This window comes from Centrocercus urophasianus, unplaced genomic scaffold (genome assembly GCF_019232065.1).
Source record: "Centrocercus urophasianus isolate 14NV4802_14NV808 unplaced genomic scaffold, USGS_Curo_1.0 seq_22, whole genome shotgun sequence".
NCBI lineage: Eukaryota > Metazoa > Chordata > Aves > Galliformes > Phasianidae > Centrocercus > Centrocercus urophasianus.
The window spans coordinates 9,269,522-9,281,589 of NW_024884778.1; the positions used below are offsets into that span (position 1 = coordinate 9,269,522).

At 41.4% G+C, this 12,068-nt stretch overlaps 1 long non-coding RNA gene across 1 annotated transcript in view; it reads left to right on the top strand.

Annotated features, from left to right (window-relative positions):
- The window catches only part of LOC122162769, a 62,341-nt gene that overhangs the window by 11,031 nt on the left and 39,242 nt on the right, over positions 1-12,068 (top strand). The window lies entirely within an intron of this gene.

Below are 12,068 nucleotides of genomic sequence, written 5' to 3' on the forward strand. Positions count from 1 at the left end.
TGTATTCAAGCTGCATGGCAGCTTCAGAAAAGGAAGCTGGAGTGAAGCATTTATAAATGCCATGGTTTTGTGTAGACCTGTCCTATTAATATCAAGAAGCTTGAGGGGAGATAAAAGATAAATATTTTACTCTTGAGCCATAAAGACAGTTGGATCAACACTCGGGTACATGCATCATCAGTTTTCAAGTAAAAAGGATCTGGCTTTCTTCAATACTGCTCACATGACAGAGCAGTGAGCCAAAGCAGTATAAAGCAAATGAGCAGGGAACACACGTAGCAAAGCAGCCAGGGTGTCCAGTTTATTTATTAGTGTTCCTCTTATTTCTGCTTTCTGTGCTGAAATGGAGTGGAAGGGATAGAACCTCTGACTCTGGCCAAGTGCCTTATCTTCACTGAACTTAAACTTCGTGTGCATACAATTACCTGAAAGGGGGTTTTGGTGAGGTGTTGTTGGCCTCTTCTCTCAGGTAACAGCAACAGGACAAAAGGGAATGGCCTTAAGTTGAGCCAGGGGAGATTAAGATAAATTTCTTCTCCAAAAGAGTGGTTGGACATTGGCAAAGGCTGCACAGGGAGTGCTGGAGTTTGTCCCCAAAGGTGTTAAGAACCGTGTAGATGTGGTACTGAGGGATGTGGTCAGCAGGCAATAGTGGTGGAGGGTGGATGGTTGGACTGGGTGACTGGGGTCTTTTCCAACCTCAATGATTCTATGACTCCAGGATGCGTTTCACAAAATAATGATTCTATGACTCTAAGATAAGCTGATCTCTGCAAGCATGTCAGTGCACTGAGCAGGAAGTGAGCGCAGCATGAGTTTAGAAGATAAGTACGTTGAATTGTTTAAAATATGTATAACAGTGAATGTTGGAGGCAGCATACATCTCTGCTAAGCAGGATGCTCGAGGATATGTTTACTCACCTAGAAAACAGAGTGCACAAAGAAAGATGTACTGCAAAGTCCTCTGATGGAAAAAGCAGCTGAGGGAGAAAGTCCAAGGGAACAGAGAGCAGAAAGAAAACAAGCTCATGGAATCCGTACATTCCAGTCATAACATCCTAAAAAGGAAAAAGAAGAAAAAAAAAGAAAAAAAGAAAAAAAAAAAAAGGATGATATTTGATGAAATAAGGTTTTATATGTTTCTCCAAAACCACCAAATGCCTTCAGCTTCATTTCCTTCTCACGCCAAGTATGCTGAGGTAACCACGCTGCTGGTTGAAAGCAGCTCTCATTTCATTGCTGCATGCAGAGGTTGGTGCCTGCCCAGGCAGCCCAGCCCTGCCAAGCACGCTGCTTCACTCCTTGCTCAACCGTTGATGGAGGCCCTTCTGCACAAACCTGGAGATGGGTCTGGGAGCATCCTGCAGGTCAGGCAAGGCATTCAGCTACAGGTTGGGTTTGTATACTTAGCACTCCACCCAGTGTGGCCTCTTGGCTCTGCATCCAACTCGCTAAATTCCTCTCAGGGCCATTGTCAAGTTCACCTTCCCACATGGTGCAGAAGTATTCCTGTTTCCACTCTCATATCTTTCCCTTCCAGTTTCTCCCTTCCATTACAGCATGCCCTGAACAAGCCCCCAAATGGTGATCAATAGCTGCACCCCCCCAGCTTCCCTGAATGAAACCAGTTTCCCTGCCTTTGAAACCTTTGTTGCCTCATTGGTGATGAATGAAAGACACATGTGGCTTTTAAAGGCTGTATTATGGTGAGAATATTGGCCATCCCTCAAGCTTGTTCCTTTTATATTACTTTAATCTTCTCAAAGCAGAGTGAGCTGTGCCTGCTCTCCCATGCTGTGCAGCTGATCCAAGTTCTGTAAATGGGAAATACTGTAGTCTGGAACATTTATTTCAGCTGGTGAATATGTTCTTTCCAGTCAGCGTCCTTCCAGCCTTGATGTGTAGCTGACGTCTAATGTAGGTTAACAATCTCTCCTTTTGGTTGTGCAGACAGATGCAAGATAAATGTCCAATGTTTCTGCTATTTCCTTTGCTTCTGTCTCTTGTTCTGCTCTTTCATTCTCCAAGGACAGATCGCTTCCTTCAGCAGTTATATGCAGTGCATACCAGCATAAGAAAAATGTTTACAAATTCAAGATGTTCTGTGGCTGTCCATACTAATTTAGTTTGTTTGCCTCTGACAGGTTGAATTAATTTTCCCATTTGCTTTTCCTTTTTTCCTGCATATAGTGGCTGAATGTTCATGTGGAAATGCTTGGGGATGGGAGAAGTGAGCTCCCATTTCCTTTAAGTTGTGCATGAAAGAGAAATACACCACAAGACTTAATCTGTATGAAAATCAGCGAACACAACACTAGAACTTCATACTCAATTCATGGCACATAGCAAGTTCCTCTTTGTTTTGACCCACATTACATCCTGGTAACAGGAAGTAGGTCATCAAAATAATAGCAGATGCCGTCTGAACATTGAAATCCTCTAAATTTCCTAAATCCTACTCAGCTGGGTAAAACAGATATGTCACTGATGATGCCAGAACATCTGATTTCTTCCGGGAATAAATGAAATAAAAGGAGCAGTGGTATTATCTTCAACTTTTAGTTGTGTTGGGTACAAAGTGCTCACTGTAGTAGAAATGGATGAACTTCTTGGGAGTTCTTGATGGCAACTTATCTGCTTAACTCACTGACTCCTTTAATGCATTCCTGAGGGACAGCTGAGACTCGCAGCATGGATATAAGGCCAGTAGGAAAGTGCATTAAAGCTGTGAAAACCAGTATGCAAATAGAGCTGATGCAGTAGAATAAGAAAGCTGGTATCTTTCCAGCACCTAGTTAATGGCAGATTGGCTTGTGCTTCTTCTAGATAAAGCTGGACTGGAAAATGCAAGAACTTTAGGGGAGGATGGTGCCTGCTCCAGACAAAGGGAGTGTGCTGTTCATTTTGGTGTAGATTTCAGGTTTTTTTTCAGGCCTCAAGAGCTGGATATCTGTAACAGCTGAGTATCAGCATCTGGCCCATATTTTTTCCTGTGCTGGGGTTCTCCTCCTCCTACCAATGTCTCTGCCTCCAGTAATGCTTTGGATGGCAAGAGAAGCAATGCACACGAGCAGCAAAACCTCAAAAACTCTTCTGACTTTTCAGAAGTATTTGTGATTTTAACTTAAAAATATTTCAGGATCTTTTCTCTCCATTTTTTTTTACACATTTACTGTAAGAAGTATTCATCTGGAAAAACTTGTTTACAAACTCCTAGCTTTCTGAAGCAGTCAATTTTAAGCATTTGTCTTCATGTGTCAGTCTATATCCTTCTGCCAGGAGGATTTCAGCAACACTCAGCTGAGAGGTGGTAGTTTTCTTCCTGCTTGCTTCAGAACAGCAAGCGATTAAGAAAAGAAGGTTTGTAGCACCTCTGAAAAGGTGTAAGAGAAGTTATATGACAAAATAATCGCAAAATCATTGCGGTTGGAAAAAACATTGAGGATCACCAAGTCCAACTGTCAACTCACCCCCATATGCCCACTGGTCTTAGTGCCACATCTCAATGGCTCCTGAACACCTCCAGGGACAGTGACTCCACCACTTCACTGGACAGCCTGTTCTATGAATTGAATATTGAGGTACCAGAGAAGATCTGTGTCACGAAGGATTTGAGTGATGCTGCGTGATCCACTGTCAAGATTCAGTGCTATAGAAAACTGTGTGTGATTTGTTCCAGAAAGTATGAAACCATTTGTCAGACTCCTGAAAATGTTGGTTTTCTTGAGTAGCCTGGGCTTAGGTTTGGTTGCCTTTCTTCACAGAGATGTTGTAAAGCTGTGTTTTGGGGAATGCAGAGGAAAGATCACTTCATTGATTTTTTAAAAGAGCTTTTGTGTTCCCTGACAATTGTTTTGTCGTGATTTGTATGGACATTTGTATACCATGTATCTCTCAAGATGTCTTTGTTTTGCCTTTTTTTAACATCTAATTTTTAGTTCATGAAGCCTTTGAAAGACACCCAATATGCTGGAAAATACACCAGAACAAAACAAAGAACTGGAAAGTGGAAAGGTTGCATTTGTCCTTGATCATAGAACCATAGAATGGTTCGGGTTGGAAGGAACCTTAAAGACATCTAGTTCCAACCCCCTGCTATAGGCAGGGACACCTCCACCAGACAGGTTGCTCACAGCCCCATCCAGCCTGGCCTTGAATGCTTCCGGAGAGGGGGCATTCACAACCTCACTGGGCAACCTGTTCCAGTATCTCACCACAGTAAAGAATTTCTTCCTAATATCTAGTCTAAACCTACCCTCTTCCAGTTTTAAACCATTTCTCCTTGTCCTATCACTACATGCCCTTATAAAAAGTCCCTCCCCAGCTTTCCTGTAGGTCCCCTTCAGGTACTGGCAGGCTGCTATAAGGTTCTCCCAGAGCTTTCTCTTCTCTAGGCTGAAGAGCCCCAGCTCAGTGTATGACTGAATAAAGTTTCACTTGCAATACAAATGATTTATTTACCGTAGAGTAATTCTGTACTGATAACAACAGCATGTTTCCTGTTGGAACAACCCGAATTCATTTGCAGATCAAAACTGCTCATTCATGGACTTCCACATACAATCCCCTGTCACTGCATCTCATGGGTGAGCATCGCCAGGCGCCAAACGCAATCAACACAAATTCTGCTCTTGATCACACTGGTATCAGTCCCATCCAGAGGAGAACTTGGCTTTTAAACCTTATGTCACGTTTTAAGAAAAATAACATTGACTCACATTATTTCAAAATTATTGTTTATAGCCAGCAAATTTTAAATCAAAACAGTTAGGCACGTTTTCTTTTACGCTCATTGCTAAATAAGCTATGGAAAAGGATTCTGTTTGCAGAACTACTTCCCTCCCCCCCAGGATTACTACGTTTCACGTGTTCTAGTTCATCCCAAGATCGTGCTATTGTTCTCTTCAAGGTTTCCTAGGCCATTAATCTCTCCCTATTGTTTCCATGTGCCCTCAAGATAAGTCAATTGGAAATTGCATTGCTGGAGAACGTTCTACTAACAAAAAGGAGCAGGGAGAGCCTCCAAGTACTGTCAGTTCTTCATTTGGAGTGTACAACTGAGCAAACCTACAAAGGCTGTGTTAACAAATCCTTTCTCTTAAAGTCAGGAGAACACAGTAGACATCAGGCACTGTATTCAACAAAAGCTCCTGTTCTGCTGTTTAAGAACCGAGTGTTTTCACATCATATTTCTTTGCTGCTTTATTTTCCTCCTTTGTCTTTAACCATCCACCAGGGCCCACTATATGGGATCGGACATTTCAAAATGTGTTTTTAAGGCTTAGTGGCACACAGCTAATGCTGCATCCACAAAGGACCTGTTATGGCAATTGAACTGTGTGAGCCGCTGCAGTGTTGCAGATCCATCAGTCTTTCCATTGTGACTCCGCCCCGCTCCCAGAGGATTTATAGGCGCGTTTTTGAGAGGACTCCAGTAACTAAAATAAAGATGCATTTGTCTGCACAGAAATGCTGTGGCCACATATGTGGCTATTTGGAGGGTATTTTTTTGGAAAAAAAAAATGAAGTTTCATCAAACTTGGATGCTGTAGTAGATCAAATGGTGGGTTTTCAAAATTCAGTCTTAAAGCACATGGCCCTTTATATACTTTTTTTATATCTCCTTTTACTGTTTCTCACTGATAGGGGACAAATTCAAAGATTCACAAATTCACAACCCCCCTTTTAGAGCATATATATAGAAAGGTCCATTTATTTGGCTATTTTGTTCACAAAGTTTGTATAAAGACTTCCATGGTTCATTTTTCTCTTTACATCTAAGATCTGTGGCTCATTTGAGGCACAAGTTGGTTATGCTCTGAGGCAGTATTTGTATTGTGCAGAGAGGCAGAAGCATGCTGTGAGCTGGAAAGGATGCCTGATGTGTGTGGGCCAAATGTGCCCTTCTGAATTTGAAAGCCCAGAGATCAGAGCTTGGGACTGCTAGAGATGAGGGAGATTTCCCTTTCATTCTGTGTCAGAGGTCTGTGATGTGGGAGTCTGAAGTCAAAGGTTAGAATGTGGGCCTGGGTTTGTGTGATTAAACCTTGTTTTAAAAAAATTACTTTTGTAGACTTTTGGCCTTCATTGTTTTTCAGCTGTCGATCTCTGAGTAGCACCATAGTTACTGCTGACTGGGAACTGGCAGAATCCTGAAAACTCTGAATTTCATTTATACCACAGTGGGTTTATGGTTTAAGGAATATAACTGCATACTGAGCCAGTCATTCCACATCTGCTTGGCTCTTCTACAAACCTGTTGCATTGCAAGGTGTGATTTATGATCTGCACAGAAATCCTCATTTGAATCCTAATCTAGCATCTGTGCAGTACTTACTTGATTGTAGATCTTTCTAGGAAGCATCATTCTCATTGAGCCTCCAACAGTCTGTCTTTGTTAGCAAAGTACTCAAGTCATCTGGATTTCAGCTGCTGCTCTTTCCTCCCCCCCGAATTATTGGAGGCATGGCTCTGTCCAGAAAATCAGAAGGCATTGGTTGTACAGAGAGCCCATTGTGCTGTTCAATCAAAGAGGAACTGCCACCATGTGAAATTAAACGTGGCCTGGGGTGAGCATGAGTCTGGTGTATGCTGGTGCTTGCAACTTAGTCCTGGTCTTCTTGAGCAGATGTGGTCCATAAGTCAGCTAATGATGAGTTAGGGCAGTGCCAAGCTGTTTTCTATCCTAGCATAGAAAAGGAAAGAGGTAATGTAGTGAGTCCAGCTGTTTGCAGAACTGACGGACTGATACATGCAAGTTTTCACAAAAACATACCAACAAAAGCATGCAGACACAGCCCTTGTAGCACAAGCAATACAAGATGGAAGTGGTGGCCATGGGTGCAAAGGCAAAATTGTAAGAGATGAAAGAATACAACCTCAGTGTAATGGTTTGTTTTTCACTTATTGATCAAAATGCTCTATAGCACTGGAAGAAAGAATAAATGCTTCTTGCAAGGGAAATGTCAGGTTTTGAGACAACTGACCCTTCCTGTGTGACAAAGAGTCAAAGGCCTTAACATGTCTAATGTCCCTCAACTGGTGTTTATAAGAACAGTGGATGGAGCAGCCCACAGAGGCCCTTCTGCTGTGAGGTACAGGAGGTTTGGCATGCTGTCTAGCAGGGTCACTTGAGGGGTTTAAAATTTTTCTGAGGCACTGCTTGATTTCTATTTCCAGACAGCTTCTGAGAAGCAAGTGTTGCAATGGGAGGAAAGCTCCAAGGATGGATATGGTTACCAAAGGTGGTATGAGATGACTGACAGCATGGCTGAGAAACTGGAGAAAGAAAATAGAGCTAGAATTTTGTCTGAGTTCATGGAAAATCTTCTGTTCTGTGCAGCAGTGAGACTTGTTGGATATGAAAGGTGCAAAATGGAGCTGAATGGGAACTTGTAGTGCTTCCATGATGGAGCTCTAAGCTGCATGTCTTCTGGTATGCTTCTCCTTTCTTGTAAAATACATTCTCTTTTGGGCCTCCTCCATGAATTGGTGGCACTCAGAACCAAGTCTGGAAAAATGTTACATCCAGCAAGATACATCTGTTCAGACTGTTTTCCTGGAATGTCCCTCAATGAAAGCTAATTCTCTGGAGGGAAGTGCTTTAGTGTCCTTCTGCTCGGAAATCATTAGATTTCAGTCTATTCTGAAAACCCATAATTGTAATGCATCTTTCCAAAAGATGCTTGGGTTGTTTTCCACCCTGCTCAATGAGATCCATATTCCATGGCACTGACTGTAAGGAAACAGTTTGAAGATAAATGGATGTCGTGTCATGAATGTGTTTTTACTTTGTCATGAGGAGACACCAGCCAATTAAATTCTGGAACGCGGGTTTCTTTTTGTTTTTATTACTAAGAAAATAATCTGCTAATCCCATAAAAAGATGACATTTTGATTATTACTGTAGTAGTATGAGATATGAAAGGAAGCTATGGATAGAACTTCAGCGGAGATTTTCAAGGGTACAAATTTCTTCAATTTTTCATAACTGAGCAGCAATTTGGACTCATTTAGTAAGATACTGGAAAAGCAGCTGTGCTTAAATGGCTTGCAAGGAACTGTGAATAGTTCTGTAAATGAGATAGCAGTGTGGCTGTGTGTGTGTGTGAATGCCTGGTTTCTAATTTGTGCCTCCCATCCCAGTCTCTGGAACGTTAGTCATTATGCTTGTGAGTGTACTCAGGGGCCTCTTCACAAGGTGCTGTTACTGTCATCTGAAAGGGAAAAAATGGAGAGCAGATACTGAAGTTCAGCTCCAAGGCACCTACCCACCGTACATTTTTCTGTACCCACAGTGGATTGCTGAGATGTACCTGTGCCAATGCGATAGCTAGTGTTCCTGCGGCCTCCATAGAGAGGTGCAAGGATATAAACTGGAGTAAACTGAAAATAATAAGATTAAATGCCCTGCTCCTCTTTGCTTGCATAGTAGAACTTTTGCATATTTGACTTTCCCGATCCCCTCTGCCCTCACCGATCCAGACTTGCTAAGGCACCCTCAGGATGAGGACAACTCCCCATCCTGAGTTCAGTTCAGCGCACAGGAAAACTCCCCAAAGAGGTGCCTTTTTGTTCTGTTTCTTCTAACCTGAATCAGTCATGAATACGCAGAGTGAGCACTTAATCAGAGGCTCCTTTGCGGTTTCAGAGCCTTCTCTTCCAGATTTAGCATGTTTCCAAGTCATTTCCTACTTCTCTGTTCCTGGTGCTGGATCATCTGCCAGCTTTGTCAGCCAAGATGAAATGTGGACAGTGGACTGAAGGCATTTTCATCCAGAACTTCCAAATAATTACAAAGTAATAAGTAGACAATTTTCTCTGTCCTTGGAGAGTTAAGTTTTACAATTGCTGGCCAGGCTTTTTCATGCAACAAAGTCAGAAAAGAAAAACAACTTTTCTCATACTGAAGAAGGAAAATAGCTCTCTAGATTTTGATGGATAGCCAGTTTTGAATAAGAACTATGTCGGACAAACACTCAGATATAGCAGCTATGTGCAAGCTACATGATGTTCAGTTTGTAACTCTACAAATCAAGACTCTAAAGAATCTGCTAACAGCTGACCAGATTTTATTCGGCAGCAAAATTGGAAGAGGAGGAAGAAATTTAATGGCAAACCCCTTTCTAAGCAACTTCAGGGCTCCCCTTTGAATTGGATACTGGAAACAGTTATTCTGACTGTGGTAATCTTAAACATAGACAAAAATATAGGATTAAATTGGATGCAAATCTTAGAGCCAAGCTCCCTGAATTTGGAGATTATTTGGCTCTGGATCTAAACTGTGTCATGAATCCATTTCTGATGTGGAAGACAAATAAATGGTTTTAACAACCACAACAGGTTACTTAAAATGGAGAACAACCCTTTCTTGTTAAATGTCTGAATTCCCAGAGCACTGAGAAACAATTGTTATTTTACTTGAATTGATCCAAGTTATTCAAATGTACTTATAGTACATGTATCTACTACTATGATGATTCCCTGTCTACCATAATAATTGATTAAAAAAAAAAAAATATTTAATTTTCACTATTCAGTCATGGCCTGAAAGTGCTTAAAGTATGAAGAAAGTGGAATATACATGGTGTGCTTAGCCCACCTTCAATCCAAACTCACTAAGGACTCCTAAAGTCCTTTTAAGAGGCTTTCGATCAACTTCAAAGGACTTCAGATGATCCTTTTCCTCTGCACGAATGTTTTAAAACTATGGAACCATTAAGAGCATAAGAGACCTGAAGAGACAGGAATGGGACTTAAAGCAAAAGGGAGTTAACATGTGGATGATCTCTGGCAAATCTGGGAAGCTTCTCTGTCTTTCCTTGACGAAATAATTGGCTTTCTGATACCTTTCAGTGGAGGAAACCCAGAAGAAAGCACATCCAGTGTAGGGTCCATCTTTGTCAGAGATTTTGGGAAATACTGTCAGGGAGAAACTGGTCAAACTGTTTTCTGATCTCATATTTACAGATGAAAGGAAGAGCTGCACTCTCAAAAGAGCTCTCAGTTTCTGGGGCGTATATGAGTGGGACGTGCAGTTGGTACAAGAAGTGAGTCTGTTAGATATAATGGATGATCTGGGGATCCAAATGAATGGAAGGGTATGGATTATGGCAATACAAAAAGTTTACAGCCTTTTTGTTTTCCAACTCCTCAATTTCTATTCACAAGACTCCTTAAAAATAAGATCACAAACTTTCCAGTTTCCGCAGCCAATATGTGGAATGGGCACTGAGGGCTGGACCCAGATCTACTGGTAGATAATTAGATGCTAATAAGAAAGTGACTTTTACCAACTTTAGGAACTTCATTTTTATAATTCCCAGTTGGACCTGCCGACACAGCAGAGCCTGGGAAACAATAAAACCATGTGTCTTCTTAGCATGGAGGAGCGGCCCTGTTTTTATAGTGCATCGTAAATGGCCAAATTGTGTTTCCTATGAGGCTTATGTAGGAGACCAGAAAATGAGTAGCTGAGAGTGGGGGGAAAAGCTGAAGCCAGGAGTGGGCAGTGTCAGAGGTAATCATATGTGGTGCATGGAAAGATGTGCATCCTGAAATTAAGCACAGGTACACTTAAATGAGAGATTTTGAAACATATATTGATTTTGTGATCTGCTAGGCAGTAAGGAGGTCACTGAGGCCTTGTCTGAGAAACATTTGGGTAGAAAAGATGAAATGCTTAATATTTAGGTTGAGGTTGCAAGATAACAAAGAGCATAATGGAAAACCACTTCCCTGATCATCTCTATCCTCTTCATCTGTCTTCTTACAGGTGAGGAGCTATATGCTGCACTTTGAACATAACATACAAAGTAGATAAAAGGAAATATAATTCAATGCATGTATGAGCTACCCAGGGAATTCTCTGCCACCTTGGCCCATTTAGGGGTGATTCAAAGAAAAGACTGGTATCCACTTGTAGTCACTGCAATGCCTGTAGAAGAGGATGTATGTGCTGTTCATCAGGGGTGTGTGCTCCCAGTGTTGGTACCAATGTCCAAACAGAGATGACTTTATTTTTGATGTTCATTATCTGATCTTGAGAAGACATCCATCATCTCCAAGGATTCAAAGGCTCACCCTTCTCTAAGCGTGTAACTACACAAATAAGCACATTTAAGTCTACCCTGGACTTCTTTCAAAATTTGGGCCAGACTCTCTTCTAATGTAAATTGGCAGTATTGAACAAAGTCAGGAGGATTTACATCCGCTGCAGATTTGACACATTTCCCTAGTGTCTGCCTGGAGGTTGAATTCTGATGCTGACAGATTGAGTAGTGACTCTTGTGCTCTTGGGCCCTTCTGTGAAGAGGTATTTTAAATTCTCCAATTCATCATCTTCCCTCGATGAAAAACTAAATGCTGACTCTCAGCCAGGAGGCTGAATCTTTGGTTCTCGTAAGCCAGAGGAGAAGAAAAAAAGAACATGAGAGGAGGAAAAAAAAAAAGAGCATTCAAAACAGCAACCTAACCTAAAGTTAACGTAGAGAAAGTACACAAATTTTCAGTCTTCATAATTATTCTAAAATGTATTTGCACATTCAACTTTTTTCACCAGTGTGCTCTTGAGCACACAGCTGTTCACATCAAGATGTGAAAATCAGAAGGGCTGCACTTGACAGTTACCACATGCAGATGTAAATAACAATGCATAGTGGAAAGCAGAGAAGAATCAGGCCTTTTCAGTTAAAATATTTCTCTGCCCCAGATCATGAGAGTTGCCAGCAGAGGACTTGGTGCCAAATTCAGTAAGCCTCGCTAGGAATGTGATGACTGTACTCTTCAACCGCTTACACTCCTGTAAATCAGCAGCATCTGATTAAAGGGCAATAAAGTTGCTTCAATATCAGCTCAACTGAAATAAGAGGGTTAGAGTGGTTTTTTTTCGGTTTTCAGGGGTATCTTTTCTGCAAAGAAAATTCTGAAATAGATGACGCCAAAGAAGAGGAGGCTGTTACAGACAAGAAATGATGACTGCAATTTCTTTATTATTACTAATAGCATCTTTTCTACCCCGAATGTGTTTTTAATTCATTAGTCTCAGTTAATCTTCAAGTACATTTTTA